General features: G+C 41.7%; 1 protein-coding gene across 2 annotated transcripts in view; it reads right to left on the bottom strand.

The window, feature by feature from the left end:
• Positions 1–17,738, bottom strand: part of aspscr1 (ASPSCR1 tether for SLC2A4, UBX domain containing) — a 290,192-nt gene that overhangs the window by 166,665 nt on the left and 105,789 nt on the right. The gene's annotated exons all lie outside the window — the stretch shown is intronic.

Here is a 17,738-nt window from a genome sequence, read left to right as displayed (position 1 = left end):
CACAAATAACAGATAATCAGTTCCGGAGTGGCCGCTGCAAGCTGCGTCACGCTGCCATCTTGGATCCACATTGAATATGCATACTGAACCACCAGAAAGGTGCTCACTATCACTATCTCGGCCGCCCAGGCCGACAGTCAGTGGCTGTTTGGCTTCACCATCGTTCCCAACTCTGAATTCATGTGCTACCGGTAAGCAGAACTGTCCACGGTACGCAGAGATCTCCACATTGCCTGGGAACTCTTCCAGCACTTTGTGGAATTTTCCATTTGAGGTGTCATGTGGAAAATTTTTTGAATTTTGCATTTTGGATTTTCAGATAAGGGATATTCAACCTGTATTATTTATTTACTTATTATTCCTCCCCCCCACTTTGTATTTACACAGTTTGACTTCTTTTGCACATTGATTGTCAGTCTTTGTGTGTCGTTTTTCATTGACTCTATTGTATTTCTCTGTGCTACTGTGAATTCCCTCTAGAAAATGAATCTCAGGGTGAGATAAAAGCACTTCGATAATAATTTTACTTTGACCTTCTGAACCTGATCCCAATGCATGGAAAGAAAGCTTGATTGATCCAAAATTAGTGAATGAGTTTGTGATGGCAAAAAGATAAAAAGGGGACAAAATATCCCTGTGAAATATGGAAGCATTAATGGAGTCTATGAAGATTCCAATTTTTATATGTTTTACAGCAAAAATGTTTCGCTAGTTTTGCTAGCTGCAAAACCAACATTTTTTTCCAGAAAAATCACAAAGTCAAAAGATAAAAGGATTGTATGCCACAAGAAATTGACTGCTTTAAAAATGCAGAAGAAAATCCATGAATTATTCAGTTTACACTTTTAGAATTAATGTTACCTGGAATATATGCCATGTAGAAAAGATTCATAATAGTATATAAAATTCATACTTCATAGATTCATCATTCAAAGATATAATACTCATGATAAGATTCATAATATGCTACCTGGAATATATTTCTAAGTGGAAAAGATTCATTAAGGGGTTCCGCGGTTCCCAACCTGGGGTCCACTGACCTCTCAGTTAATGGTAAGGGTCCATGGCATAAGGAAGGTTGGGAAACTCTATTCTATACATACTTAGATCAGTGCTCCAATGCAATTTGAATATCTAAAAATGTACTTGGCAATTCTTCTAATTTTTGGTTTCATACACATTTCAAAACTCAGTAAAATAAAAACACTTCCTAATTTTAAGGGCTGAATACACAATTGGTCTCACAAGATATAAGCACCTTCTCTTACACCATTGCCTTCCAACACAACAGCCCAAGCCTAGGCGACTTGATTCACCAGAGTATTCTGCACAGTACAGTGAGAGGACATAGAATACTACAGGACAGGATGTGTTCTCTTCTTGAACAATGGAACAGCATTAGCTGCTTGCCAGTCCTCTGGAACATCGCCTGTGGCGAGAGAGGACACAAAGCTATTGGTCAAGGTCCCAGAAGTCTCTTCAGTTGCCTCTCTTTATATCCTCCAGTATCCCATCAGGCCTTGGGGACTTAACTAGCTTAGTGCTTGAAAGAGACCCAGCACTACCTTGCCTTTTAATTTGAAATGCTCTAGCATTTTTTAATACTCTCAGCACTGATCTCCCTATCCTCCATGTCCTTTTCCTTGGTAAATTCTGATGTAAAGTACCTCACCCACATTCTTCACACGTTCCCCCTTTTATCCGTGAGTGGCCCCTAGTAATCCTCTTGCTTGCAATATTTCTATAAAACACTCTGGGATTCTCTTTAATCATACTTCCCAAAGACTTTTCATGGCTCTCTTAGTTTTCTTAATCCCCTTGAGTTCTTTTGTGATCGACTTCCACATGATACTGACTTGCCTTCAGACTGCTATCTTCCAGTATGCCACAACTTAAACATTTCTGCCTTTTGAATCTAAGAAATATAATTTGTTAAAACATCTCATGGATCATAACACATAAAAGATTCCAGTGAAAAAAAAATTAGGCCTTTATCATGTTGTTCTGAAACCTGTAATTAATTCTGGATCCAAAGCCGTAAATTTAGCAATTGGTGAGCCAGGTCAGGATTTAGAAAACTCTTCACTTGTGGTTTCAGTACAACTGCACATGATTATAAATACATGATTCACACTTATGATATCTTCAGCAAAAATGCAAAAGACAATGTGGTATTCAGAAAATAGGATGAATGCGATACCACCCAAAGAACGACATCACAAAATTAAATTCAGTGAATCCCATCTTCAGTTACATTTCGTAATGGCATGAGCCAAATCTCAGAGTGTTCACTTTTCATTCAACTGTAGTCTGTATGAACAGGGACTAGTATAGTCTGCTAATCATATAGAATAACTCCTACCAACCAATGAGTCATATTTTGATACCGCTTTTGATCCTAAGATTTGCTTACAAGGCCAAAAGAATAGATTTTCTGTCACTTTTCACACCTGCACAAAACAAAGAACTCTTCGTAGCTTTTATAGAATTCACATTTTGCTTTCAGGTTTAAAAACCAAAATGTCTCCAGCAGAGGAAATTCAGGCACCACTACTTGGCTCCAGTTCCAAGTTAAGAACAACCAAAAAAATAAAAGAATTCAGGCAAAAGATTATTAATTGTGTTAAGCATTTGCCTTTTCTCTCGCCATTGATGCAGCTAATTTTGCTGCAGGTTTTCTACATTTTCAGGGTTTTTTTGTAATTTTTTTTATTGAAGTTCATCATCAAACAAAAATTTCCATAAGATGTATTTCAGACATTGTACATATATATCATATAATCATATATATCACAAATCTCCACAAAGTATTTATCTGAGGTATACACTTACAGAAAAGAGTGGAGAGAAAAAACAAGCAAAAGGGAAGAACTATGTGCAAGTAGGGAGTGATCTTTTTTTTTACAACAGACTCATTGATTTGTGAGAATAAAATCAGGCCTATGAGGCATTATGTAGTTAAACCATTTTTCCCAGTATGAATCAAATTGTTCCAAATTGGATAAAATTCTCTTACATTTGATTGGATTTAATAGCCCATTGACATTAAAAGAAATGAATTTTACCTTGTCCTTAGCCATCTGTATTTATCTGTCAATGTACCATTGAAATTAGAATAAAACTTAATCGATCTACTCCCTGAACAAATAAGAACCAAGAAACGCAAATAACAACAAAAATGGCAACAAACATGTGATTCCAAGGCTGAGGTCACTAGTAGATGGCCCTGCGTTGAGCTAGAGGAAATGTCTAGCTGTGGGGGATAACCCCTCCTACTTGTGAGTTGAGGGCCCCCAATGCAGTATTCATAAAAGTCAATGAACAAATACATTACACAGAAAAGATTTCCCTGTGTACTCCTATATATATATATATATATATATATATATATATATACACACATACACACACACACACATATACATATATTTTATATATATACACACACACATACACACACACATACACACACACATTACATACACATATATATATTCTCATTTTGGTGGGGAAAAAGGAGTAAGTGAGAGAATAAAGAATAACAACTAAGTAACATAAGATCCACATTATAATAAGTATTTCTCGAGATAGGTATATCACCATGTACTTTTGCTTCTGTTTAGCTTCTCAACATTTTTAAAGTTAGCCAAACCTTATGGCTCTTCTGAAGGGGGTGAGGACTGTCTTTGGGAAACTCCCGGTCTCTTCCTGATATATTTCTCTCGGCCTCCTCCTGTCTCCTGCCTTCTTGATTCTCGCACTATTTCCCAAGCGGAGCGGGATAATTCCTCAGTCAGGCTTTCCCTCGTTTTGGTGACGCTAACGGGCAACCCTCTGGCCTTCATGTCTGTAGTCGCCTCTTCCACCGTCTGGTACAACCACGTCCCGTTGTCATAAAACACTCAAAGTTTAGCAGGGTATGGAGTTTGAAATCTAATCTTGTTTTGCTTTAGTACTCGCTTTACTTCAGAGTATTCTTTGTGTTTCTGCAGGACCACAGGGGGGGGCTAATCTTGGTCGAAATATATTAATTTATTGTCGTAAAATACTCTCTTCTTACCCCAGGCCCTTTGTAGAATCTGCGCCTTGGTGCTGTACCGCAGGAATTTAATTATTATTGAGCATGGCTTTCTATCCTGGGTAGGGTTCGGAACAAACACGCAGTGGGCTCTCTCAACTTCCAGCTCCATAACCAAGGGAAGATCCAGCTCGTCCCACAGTAACTTTTCGACAAACTCCGTCATAGACGGAGTTCCTTCGGGAACGTTGTAGATTCTGATATTTTTCCGCCGTGATCTTCCCTCCAGGTCAAGCAGTTTACCTTCTTGGTGATGTATTATTTTTATTGTCTTGCTCAGTATCCGTTCCACGTTTTGAACGCGATCTTCCACCTTCTCATTTCGAGTCTCTGCCACCGCTATTTTTGATTAATGCTGGCGAGCTCTGCCTTAGTATCACGGAGCTGCTGCTTTATATCTTTCTGGATCTCCATTATTTCTTTCAGGATTTCGAAGATATTCGTCACTTCGCCTGAACGAGGCCCAGCAGCAGCCTCGCTAGCACGCGGTTGGGTCGGAGAGCCGCTCGTTGCACTCCTCTCGGAAGCAGGCTCCACAGTGTCACTTTTTCTATTTCCATTTCTTCTCCCCGTTCTTGCCCCTCTTTTCAGTTCAAATATTTTTCGAAAAATATTATATTTGATGGGATAACGGGGCTTAATACGCGTTTTTCCGGAGCAGCCTGTGACTTAAGCTGCCATTCTCGACGATGACGTCACCGGAACCCCTCACATTTTCAGTTTTTAATTTTATATATCCAGCATCTGCAGTATTTTATTAGCTATCAAACCTACAACAACAATATTTCTACTAAGAAACTATCAAAGAAACACCACAGTTATAGTCCATGAGTCAAAATAGTTAGCTGAGAAGTGAGGTCAAAAGAATGCCATTTAAGTGAATTCACAGTGAAAGCATTAGTGACTGGGAGTGGAAGATGGTGCTTCAATTGAAAGGTGGATTAATTCTGCGCCTCTGGCGATGTCTGGAAAAAGATGATGCATAAATCATTGTAAATTCAGTGGAATGCTTCATAATGAAAAGAATCGTGATATACAAATCAAAGATTCAAAGGGCTCAAAATGAGAAAAAAACTGAATAAATATTGGTCTTACACTGAAGAATTACTATTTACCTAAAAGAGTAATAAGGGATGTGTAATACTAGATTTAATTTCCAATACAGGTAAAAAGATTCAGGATGAAAAATTCTTATAAAAATAGCACAAAAAAAACCTTATTAGAGAGAGAACAAAATGATTTAAATAGTAACTGGAATGAAGAGAATCCTTTGATAACTCTGAAGTAAAACTGAGCCACCCAAAACACAAATTGAACCATATTATGAATCATAAACAGAAGTGTGAGCAGACATTTCAAGCTCTTGTGCCTACTTCACCATTCAATCAGATATCGTCAGACTGTCTACCGCAGCTCCAGTTCTTAGACTAACCCAATACTCTTAAAACCTAGAAGTCTATCCATTGTTGTCTTTAATATTCTAAAGGATAGTGCTTCTTGCACAATGAATCCCAAAGATTCACCACATTCTGGGTGAGCAAATTCCTCTTCATTCCTGTCCAGCATTCCAGCCTGGGAAATATCACATCTGTACCCAAAAATCTAATATAAAGGTCCCCAAAAACAGGGTTAATATTACGCCTCAAGAAATCCAGAGTGTAGGTATAATGATCCGATTTCAGAAAACAGAAAGATAGATCAGAGAGTTCATCGGTGAATCAATTAAAGATAACAGCTTATCATTTTCACGGGACGTGCCACTGCTATAAGACCACAACTTAATGCTCCTTCCAAACTGTTTTTTAAAGAAGTGGCAGTCAGCCTTGTCTGCATAAACATGAGCCATTCCAACTGGAACATGTATTAACCATTCAGTAATGATAACTACTGGTCAACCGTCCTGGTACTTCTTGCGGACACTTGCTCTTAGCAAATTCCTGTAGTTGCACTTTCTTCACTTATTGGACAAAAAAAAATGGGTCATTACACTAATAATCAAAATTTGAAGAGTCAAACATGAGGAAATCTGCAGTTGCTGGAAATTCAAGCAACACACACAAAATGCTGGTGGAATGCAGCAGGCCAGGCAGCATCAAAGGGTCTCGGCCTGTAATGTCGACAGTGCTTCTTCCTATAGATGCTGCTTGGCCTGCTGAGTTCCACCAGTATTTTGTGTGTGTTGCTTTAAGAGTCAAATAGTAATTGAAGCACAAGGAAATATAGGAAAAGTAGATAAAAGATGCAAAGTAGGTCTTCTGGTTTAAGATGGCATTGGTGAAGCACAGTGATGACTTGCAGGTAGCAAACAAAACAAAACATTTCTGTATTAATCACACTTTTTCTCAGATATGATCACTGCAATCAATAACTCTAACTTCCCCTTCGGAGATGATCTTCTGAACTGCCTGTACAAGCAAGTATTTTTGTGGAGTGAACTTAAGTCTCGAAGCTGCAGTACAGGCCGACTCGAGGCAGCTTGGCCTGGGCTCGAGAGCATGAAATGAGCCATTGTTTGCCCATTGCTGGAGGAGACTTGGAGGCAAATCGACACAGTAGAACAGAGGCGAGACGGATACGGGCCGAATCGAGACAGTGGGACCTCAGACCCGAGACAGAGAGTGTATCAAAGTGGCAGGGCCCTGGTTCAAGAGTGAGGAGCGACTGGATGATTTAAGCGTCAGGCCAGACTGAAGAGGTCAGGACATCGGAGCCGGAGGAAAGGGATGGGCCAGTTCAACTTGCTGTTCCGCAAGGTTTACTTATTTCTGCCTGAACTGAGGCTGTAGCCTGCAACTAACGGGCTCCTGGACCAGCTGCAGTGATGACCGGCTTTGTGGCTGTGGACTCACCTTCGTAAACTTCAGTTCTGAATGTTATTTGCTTATTTTTATTGTTTGCAAAATTTGTTTTTTTCCTCCACTTTGGGTGTTTGACAGGCTTTTTTTAAAATGAGTTCTATAGGGTTTCTTTATTTTAAGGCTGCCTGTAAGGAGACAAATCTCAAGGTTGTATATAATATAAATACTTTGATAATAAATGCACTTTGAACTTCGACAACACACACAATTACCTGATACAAGGGTAAACATCAAAACAAATTCTTATTGTGCCAGAAAGTTCAGTGTAAATCCAAGCAAAAATTCCAAACCACTCACATCACATATTGCACCATCCCACTAACCCTCAGTTTTCACTTTAGCCCAAAGCATTGATGCAAATGGAACCAGTGATAATCCATTAATCCTCTGTTTGTAAATGCCTGACTAGAGATCCGCAAGAGAAAGCTCTTGCCTGACGCTGGAAGTGGCCGTCTTCTCTCCATTTGTTTAAACTTGTGCTATGATGAAAAGAAAAGGCTATGCTCAATTCCTTGACAGTTAAAGCAGGACCACAGTTCACCTCTCAAACCTGGATGAAGATGCATTCTTCTTGCCATCAATCTCAGAAAAAATTAGAAAAACTCTCCAAAGTACTCAGTGAGGTCTGGACTTGGCATTCATGTCATAACTTTTATGATAGTGTGTAGTGAAAATTAAGTCCCTAAAGAGCAAGAAGAAGCAATAATGTGCTTTGCAATAATTTTACAGCGGTACAGCATAGAAACAGGCCCTTCAGCCCATAGTGTTCATGCCAACATGCATCACTCCACTTGCCTTCATAGTGTTATACAATACAGGGACACATTCTTCCACCCAGCTCATACGTACTGACCAAGTTATCCATCTCGGCTACTCCCATTTGCTTACACTTTGCCCATTTCACACTCTAAACCAAGGGTTCCCAACCAGGTGTCCATGGCCCCTCGATTAATGGTAGGGGTTCACGACATAAAAAGCCCTGCTTTAAACATTTCGTATCCCAGTAGCTGTCTTTGGAATGCTGTAATTATACTTGCCCCCTAGCGCTTCCTTTGGCAGTTTGTTCCATAAATCCTCTCCCCACTACGTCAGAAACTTAGCCCTCAGGTCCCTTTAAATCTCGGGCCTGTTACCTCAAACCTATATCCTCTGCTCCTTGCCTTGGGAAAAGAATGCAACCATTCACCTTATCTGTGTCCCTCATGATGCTGTAAAGCTCACTAAGGTCACCTCTCAGCACTTTACACCAGGGAGAAAAGCCCCAGTCAAGCCAGTCTCTTACAACTCAAACCCTCCAATCAAAACATCCATATGAATCTCTTTTGCACCCTTTCAAGCTTAGTGGCAACTTTCCCATACCTCACTGACTTGAAACGTTCACAATGCTCCTAAAGCACAGTCTCACCAACATCTTGTGCAACTATAACATGATGTTCCAACTCTTGTACTTCAGTGCCCTGACTGATGAAGTCTAGTGTGTCAAACATTTTTCTCACCAGCCTGTCTACCTGTTTTGCCACTGGCATGAACCTAGAGGTTAACACCCAACTCTCTCCAGGAACCTACCATTTTCTGTGTAAGTTCTGCCCTGCTGTACCTTCCCAAAATACAACACTTCACACTTGATCATGTTAAATTCCACCTGCCATTCCTTGGCCCACTTTCCCTGTTGATCCCAATCGAGTTGTAATTGCACATAACATCTGTCACTATCCACTATACCAACAACTTTGGTGTCATCCGCAAACTGAATGACTATACTAATTAGATTATCACCCAACTAGTTAACACTGATGACCAACGACATTGATCCCTGTGGTACACCACAGTCAGCAGTCTCTAATCTGATAAACAATTCTCCACTGCCACTGTCTCACTCCTACCACCAACCCAATTTTGTACCCAACTGGCTAGCTCAATATGGATCCCATGTAATCTGTCTTTCCAGACCAGCCTACCATATAGGCAGACATCAAAAGCAATACTAAAGTTCACGTACAGGCAGTCCCTGGGTTATGTACGAGTTCCGTTCCTGAGTCCGTCTTTAAGTCAGATTTGTATGTACATCCGGTATTATTTAGCGTCAGTTAGTCAAACGTTTGTCTTAGTATATAGTATATATATTTTACCTTTCTATGCATATAAAAATTAAACCACTGTGTTGCTTAGTAATAATTGTAGCTTCATCGGGGCAGGGCCTTTCACATGCTCCATTATTCTCACTTTATCCTTTAAAATTGTTCCAATCGTTGACCGACTGTAGCCTAACGCTTTTCCAATGACCGATGGCATTTCAACTCTTTCCAAACACTTTATTATTTCCACTTTATTTTCAATCGCGATCGCTTCCAGTCAGGGGAACAGAAACACTGCGGGCGGCGGGTCCCGACCTCTGCCAGCTCCCGCGGACCGCTAAGGACCACCGCACTGAATTTCCCAGGTCCTAAACTTCACCACACTGAGACAGGTTAAATGGGACAAGTGGGGGCTGTGCTGGGTTTGGATATTTGATCCTCCACAATATTCCACGTAGGAATTTAAACTGGAGGTGGCAGTGTTTTTTTTACGACTTTGAGTTGCGCACTTGACATCAACCAGGCACGGGAGCGGTCTGTCACTGCATCGAACTTGGAAAACTCTGTTCTCGAGCCCGGCACTGATCTATCTCACTGCGCCACCAGCCGACCAGAACTGGGGGGGGGGGCGCGGGTTCAGGGTGGATCTTGCTAAGAAAAATTTAAGCCAAATACAAAGTTACACACTCAACGGCAATGACTTAAAATGGCAGATGGCGTCGCAATCCAACTTAAAATGGCGGACAGTGTTCTCCTTCCTCGGTTCGTAAGTACGAGTTGTCCGTAAATCCAACGTTCGTAACTCGGGGACTACCTGTACTGTATATAATGTTTAATGTCCTGTCCTCATTAATTCTCTTGCTTGCCTCTTCAAAATGTTCAAATTCAGAAGACTATTTCCCATGCAAAAAGCCTTGCTGACCAAACAGTCTCTGCCTTTTCAAAAGCAGATAGACCTTGCCTCTCAGAATCGCCTCCACAGCATTCCCACCACTGATGATAAGTTCGCTGATCTGTAGAGCCCTAGCTTGTCCTTGTAGCCCTTCCTAAATAAAGACACAACTTCAGACATGCTCCAGTTTTCTGGTATCTCACCCACGGCTGACGGTGACACAAAAATCACTGCCTGGGCTCCAATTTTGTCCCTGCCTGCACATGACATTATTACCGAGCTACAATGCAAACATTTCCCTGTTGCACACACAAGCATTATAAAAATGCTGAATGTCTCCTCACATTAATTGCAACTCAAAAAAATTAATGCTTTTGTAACCCAGTTTTTTTTGTTAAATTATTATAACACTTTCCCCAAGGCCTCGCACAGTAGGTCATAGTGGCACAGGTGGCAGCCGCTGTCCAGTAGCTCAAATGGATACTGCGTGTGTATGAGCCTCAGGCAAGGATTATCTGTGCATGACTGCAGAGGGCACCACAGTCAAGCCCGACCTTCCTCATGCCCTTTGTACAGGCATGCACTATTCAGCAGGGGTCACTGCACACCAATCAGAAGTAGCATTTCCTTCCAACCCCTCAAATGCCAAAGCCAAGTATAGCCCTCCCTTCTGTCTTTCAAAGCTTGGATTCTGCAAATTAGGAGACCAAGATCAAACTTTAAAACGAACTACTCAGTTTAAACAGCACAGCCATAGATCTAAAGGGGAAATTAAATCCATGAATATCATCTCTGGTGTTTACGGCACATTTGAATAAAGTTTGTTTGTAACTTCAGGATTCGAGTTTGCTTACTTCAAAATTTTGGAAATCAAAGTCCTGCTAGCTTTTAACATTCCTTCATGGTATTTGGACATCAATGGCAATTACAACATTTACTGCTCATCCAAATTTCCTCGAACTGATCAGCTTGTTAACCCATTATAGAAGATAGCAAAGAGGCAACCATATTGCTTTTAGCCTGGAATAATCTACAGACCAAACCAGTCAGTCTGTCAAAAATCTCACTTATGTAACAGTCCTGATTCTTATAAACTATCCATTCATGGGTTTGTAGACTTTGCTAGCCAGAAACATGAGAAAAGCAGATGCTGGAAATCCAAAGCAACACACACAAAATGCTAGAGGAACTCAGCAGGTCAGACAGCATTCATGGAAAAGAGTAAACAGTCAATGTTTTGGGCCGAGACCTTTCACCAGCACTGAAAAAAAAGATGAAAAGTTATAACAAGAAGGTGGGGGGAAGGGAGGTAAAAGTACAAGGTTGTAGGTGATGAAAGGTGAGGGAGAGGGGATGAAATAAAGAGCTGGTAAGTTGATTGGTGAAAGAGATAAAGGGCTGGAGAAGGGGGAATCTGATAGGAGAGGACAGAAGACCATGGAAGAAAAAGAGTGGGAGGAGCACCAGAGGGAGGTGATGGCCAGGTAAGGAGAGAAAGTGGGAGAGGGAAACAAAAATAGGGAATGGTGAAGGAGGGACAATATTCTCATTCTTTCTTTTCCCTTCCGTTCCAGTCTTGTTTCAGCCCATAATGTCGACTGTTTACTCTTTTCCATAGATGCTGCCTGGCGCGCGTGTGTGCGTGTGTGAGAGTGTGAGTGTGAGTGTGAGTGTGAGTGTGAGTGTGAGTGTTAGCTAGCTAGCTAGTCAGGCCTTCCCTGCTTGCCCCTGAATGAAGAGTTGCTGGAAGTTTCAGCGTTAAACATTAGCTTTACAAGGCCATAAGCAGCATTAGACTATTCAGTCCAGCAAGTGTGCTCTGCCATTCCATCATGGCTGGTTTATTATTCCCCTCAAACCCCTTCTCCTGCCTTCTCCCCATAACCTTTAACACCCTGACAAATCAAGAATCTATCAACCTCTGCTTTAAATATGCCCAATGACTTGGCCTCCCATCGAAACGTAAGAGTGAAATGCGTCATTTGCGCCAAATCAAATCAGCGAGGACTGTGCTGGGCAGCATGAAAGTATTGCCATGCTTCCAGCAGAACAGGATGCCCACAACTCATTAACCCTTTAACTGTATGAATTTGGAATGTGGGAGGAAACCCATGCACTCATGGGTAGGATGTACAAACAAACCCCTTACAGACAGTGATGGGAATCAAACCCCAATCTAACAGCTGCTATGTCAAGTGCTGCACTCGAGCACTTACTGTAAGTCAGCCACATGTGGACTGGAGTCACATATAGATTAACCAGGGAACGATGACAAATTTCCTCCACGAAGTACATTTTTGAACCAGCAGATTTTCAAAGTGACCAAGCTTCTTAATGAATATTTAATTCCTCATATTTAAATTCCCCAGTTGCCACGCTTCCAATTCATGTCATCAGTTCAGGCAGCCTAGCTTCTAGACACTAATCACGCAACTTAACTTCAATGGTATTGTAGTCTTCCACTCGGCATTTGTTTGCCACATGTAGTTAAGATATGAATAACATGTCAAGGAACTGAATGTTATGCCAGACCTCTGCCCATCTCTGGGTTGGAAACCACAAATTTTTCCTTTGTTATTCCTAGATTTCTACTCCTGGGTTGGCTTCCCTTGTTATTTTTTTAAAACTTTTATTGAGATACTGCACGGAATAGGCCCTTCCGGCCCTTCGAGCTCTGCCATCCAGCAATCTCTGATTTAACCCTAGCCGAATCACGGGAAAATTTACAATGACCAATTAACCCGCCAACCGGTACGTCTTTGGACTGTGGGAGGAAATCAGAGCACCCGGAGGAAACCTACACAGTCACAGAGAGAACATACAAATTCCTTACGGGCAGTGGCAAACTCTTTACCGGGTTGCCTGTAAAGCACTGTGCTAGTCACTACTGTGTTATATTTCCAATGAACTTATTCAAATCTCAACTCAATATTTCAATTTTCTCAATGTTTATTATATAATTTTTTGCAAATCCATTTTAAGATGGTGCGATGGTGCTACTGAACTTGGGCGACATCTTACTGATAAATCAAAAGTCAAGAAATACGACTAAAAACATCGTTACGAGTGCTTTTTATGAAATAGATTGTGGTTTACTATCACCACAAGCATTGAAGAAGCGAGCAGAAATGAAGTTGACTCAAGGGATGAGTCATGCTGGTGTGTTGCAAAGTCAGGGCACAACACGCTCGAGGCGTTCAGAGATGCAGATGGAGTCGGAGCGAACAATTTGAAGAGGATTCAAGGCAGAAAAGATTTTTGCGCCCGTCCACCTAAACTGAGTGTGGGGTTGGTTCACTTTAAGCACCGAGACGATTTAGAGAGGTTGAGAATGGCTTCGGGCTGGGGCCCATTGGTGCATGACCCAGAGTTTGGACAATTAAACACCAACCCAGGTAGACTGGAAATGCAGGATGCCGGCACCAGAGGCAAGGATTGGGTTGATCTTGCATGATGTTCACTCCTCTCCCTCTATGGTGCTGAGGCTGTCAGTCTGCTCCCACTGCTATGTGCTTCACATCTGTAAGATTCGTGGCGCCTTGCCCTGCTATATGATGAACTTGAGACCGAGGCGTTGGGCCTTCTCTGGCTGCTCTAGGGATTTGGTTCTATGGATTCCATTTGGCTTGGAGTGCTATTGCTTGTTTCTATTGTTCGCATGATTTGTGTTTATTTTCTCTTTCTCTGCGCACTGGGTGTTGGTCCTTATTTTAAACTGAGTTCTTTTGGATTTCTTGCTTTGTGGCTGCCTGTAAGCAGACAAACTTCAAGGCTGTATAATTTATACATACTTTGTGTTTTCTATTTTGTATTGGCACTATTCGTTGTCTTTTGCATGTTGGCTGTACATCTGTCTTTGTTGTGTGCAGTTTCTCATTGATTCTATTGTGTTTCTTTGTATCTACTGATAATGCCCACAAGAAAATGAATCTCAAGGGAGTATATGCACTTTGATAATAAATTTATTTTATTTATTTAGTGATACAGTGCGGAGTAGTCTTCCAGTCTTTCAGCCACGCTGCCCCAGCAACCCCAAATGACCTAACCTAATCACGGATCAATTTACAATGACCAATTAACCTACACGGAACATCTTTGGACTGTGGGAGGGAACCAAAGCACCTAGGGGAAACCACGTGGTCATGGGGAGGGCGTATAGAGACTCCTTAAAGAACGGTGACAGAGTTGAACTCCAAACTTCATAATGACTTGAGCTGTAGTAGCATCATGTTAACCATTATGCTACTGTGGTGCCTACTCTGAACTTTGAACTGCCCATAACATAACTCTGAAGAAGTCCTGCTTAATCCATCAACTATCCTTGCTGACTAACCATGACAACCATGAGCTAAGTTTAAAATTCCTGGCCTTATTTTCAAGCCACTCATAAGGCTGCCTCTCCTCCACATTTCTGTATTCTCTCTAGCCCTGACATCTTCCAAAAGAAGGTGGATGCACAGGCAAAGGTACTGAATATTTGTCTTCATTTATTTAGTTACATTACAAATCATCAGTTAGTCCTCAGTTGGAGCACTGAGCAGTTCTGGTCACTCTCTGGGAAGGCCGTGAACCACTGGAGTGGGTCTGGAGAAGGTTCGTCTGGATGCTGCCTGAGGTGAAGCAATTTCAGCTAAGAGGAGAGACCAGAAAGGCTGCATTTTCCTCGGAGTAGAGAAGCCTGAACGGGCACCTGATTGAGCTATACAAAATCAAAGACTGGGTTGAGCAGCAGGCCGGAGGTGTAAGGTGCTCCTTCCCTCCACTAGCCTGTTGGTCACCCTTGGGCAAGGTGTAGCACCTGTTTTGCTTCCCCCACCCCCCCCCATGATCATGAAGCTTCACATGAAGTCACGGGAGCAGGTGGTGGATGGTCATATGAGCAGCTGGTGCATATCACAAGTCCTGGTTATGTGACCGCTGACGCCAAGCAATCTCTGAAGAGTATTGCTAATGGCTGGAGCCACCCGGCTTGTAAAGACACTGCCCAGAAGGCTGCAAAGGAAAACCACTTCTATGGAAAAATGTGCCAAGAACAATCAAGGTTATGGAGATCATGATCGTCCACATCATACAACATGGCACACAATGATGATGATGATGAAAGACTGGGTAGGTTATAGGAAACATTTCCTCATAGCTGAAGAATTAATAAACAGAAGGTGATGTTGGCCGCAGTATAAGGAAGGATCCCACCCACTCTGCTTATCTCACTCCCATCAGTGTAGAGACTACACAACACCTACACCAGGACCACCAGACTCAAAAACAGTTACTACCCCCAAGCCATCAGGCTGATCAACACCCCCACCTATTAACCCAACGTTCCACCACTACAGGCACATCAGCCTAGTGTCACTTTATGACCATGCAATCAGTCTATGTACAAAACTGTGCAAAAATCTTGGGCACAAGTATGTAGCTGGGGTGTATTAAGACTATTAGTCAATGTGGAGTGGAGAGCAAGTTTGTAAATCTGGCAAGAGCAAAGTTTATTGGGAATGGCAAGGGTGGCATGGGTGCAGCATACACACACAGTCTTGAGACACCAGGCAAGGTGATTTGACTCCAAACAATTGGTTTACTGATCATTACAAAATGTCTCTCTGGTGCTTTACACTCCCTCTCCTTTCTTCCCCTTTTCTCAACCATGATTCTCCTCTCCATGCCTCTTACCGCTCTCAGTCCACAACAGAGACCAATATCAGGATCCTGTTACCCAGTACGATATGTAAGCTAATCATATAGATTAGTTACACTCAAACATTTATTTGTACAATGTGCTTTATATGACTACCTTTATACTTAATGCATTTTTTACGCTGCATCTGATTCGGACAAACAAGGATTTTGTTCTCCTTTACAATCATATACTGAAGATTGACAATAAATAATTGAATATTGAAGTTTGAGATTCAAAAGAGATCTGAGAAAGAACTCTTTTATTCAGAGCATGGATGAGAGCTCAAACAAACTGGTTGATGAGGTTGTGGTCGTAGAGTATCTCACAACATCTAAGCAATATTTTAGATGAGCACTCCAAACACGACGGGACAGAAGGTTACGAGCGCAGAAAATAAGAATAGCACAAGATTGGTTGGTCTCCTGGTGGGCTGAAAGGCCTCTTCCTTGACTCTGCAACTTTAGAACTGCACTCCTCCAAAGTAGGGTTTTAAGTATCCTTGCTTTCAATCAGTCCATGAAAAGTGGCTGTATCTTCAGTTGCTAATGTCCTTTGCTCTGGGATGTTCTCTACAAACCTCTCCGCTTAATTTATTCTGAACACAAAGAGATTTTGCAGATGCTGGAAATCTAGAGTAACACACACAAAATGCTGGGGAAACTCAGCAGGCTAGGCAGCATCTGTGGAGAGGAATAACGTGTCGACATTTCAGGTCGAAGCCCTTCATCGGAGCTGGAAAGGCAGAATAAGAAGCTGGGGGAGGGCAAGGAGGACAAGATGGAAAATGATATGTGAAATCAAGTAAGGGGGAGTTTAGGTGGATGGAATGAAGTGAGAAGCTGGGAGCTGACATGTGGAAAACTTAAAGGGCTGGAGAAGAAAGAATCTGATAGGAGAGGAGAGTGGACCATGGGAGAAAGGGAAGGAGAGGGTCACAAGAGGGAGGTGATAGACAAGTGAGGAGAAGAGAAGGAGTAATAGCACAGCCAGAATGTGAAATAGAAATAAAAGGGAAAGGGGGAGAAATTGTTGGAAGTTGGAAAAATCTATATTCATGAGGTCAGGTTGGAGGCTACCCAGACATAATTTATTCCCTTCTTTAACTTACCTCACTGAGCAAGCTTTTAGTCAGCTTAGAATCAATAAAAAATATTGTGATTTGTTTTGGCCTAATTGTGACCTTCCAAAAAGCTGACTTCTTTGCTGAGGCATGTGAAATCCAGGATTTCTTCCCGGCACCATCCTGGCATTTAATTTAACATTGCTCCTGGATGTTGGGATGTTGCATTAGGTTAAAAGTACCACATAAATGGAAGCAGTTCATGATTGTAACTGGAGATGGCTTGATTCCTTAAAGCAGGGCTAGCTGGACAGAAAACCAACATTTGGAACAAACATTGATGAAAAAACATTTACCGTAGATTCCGGACTACAGAGCGCACCTGATTTTTAGCCGCTGGCACTAATTTTAGAAATAAAATCATTTTTTTAAATGTAAAGGCCGCACCGGATTTTAGGCCGCACCGGATTTTCGGCCGCAGGTGTCCCACGTTGTAATATGAGATATTTACACAGAAAGATATTACACGTGAGGATTTTTTTAACTTTTAATTAAATCCATATGGTAACAAAAACAAATACATATTGCAAATGCTTTTTTTCGAACCGTGCCCGTACGCGGCTACTTTTAAATATACGTTGCGTATACTTCTTTACTGAACAACATTCCAATATCTCCTAACGACTGGTAAAAAATATATATACTGCAGCCTACCAGGAAAAGTTATTGATACCTTTAACTTAAAAGCAGAGTTCGCTCGGATCCAAAGCCGCTCGCGTAATGCCGCTCCCCCCCCTCCTTTCCGTTTCATCGCAAACGGCATTTAAAAGCAGATTTCGCTCGGATCCAAAGCCGCTCCGCCGCTCGACCCCCTCCTTTCCGTTTCATCGCAAACGGCATTTTCCCACAAGACGCCGCGAAACCGGGTGTGTCGTCATAGCATCCCGCGATGTAGTACAGAAAACAAATATAGTTTAAACTAAGAGGGTAGGTAGCACAATGCTTCGAGTGTTTTCCATGTTGATGAGGGTGAGTACAAATGACTGATTTACAATAATTTAATTGTGAAAGTGCGCTTGATTTATCGTACAATTT

This window comes from Hemitrygon akajei, chromosome 22, assembly GCF_048418815.1.
Source record: "Hemitrygon akajei chromosome 22, sHemAka1.3, whole genome shotgun sequence".
In the NCBI taxonomy this organism is placed as follows: domain Eukaryota; kingdom Metazoa; phylum Chordata; class Chondrichthyes; order Myliobatiformes; family Dasyatidae; genus Hemitrygon; species Hemitrygon akajei.
This window is presented reverse-complemented; position numbering and strand designations above follow the sequence as displayed.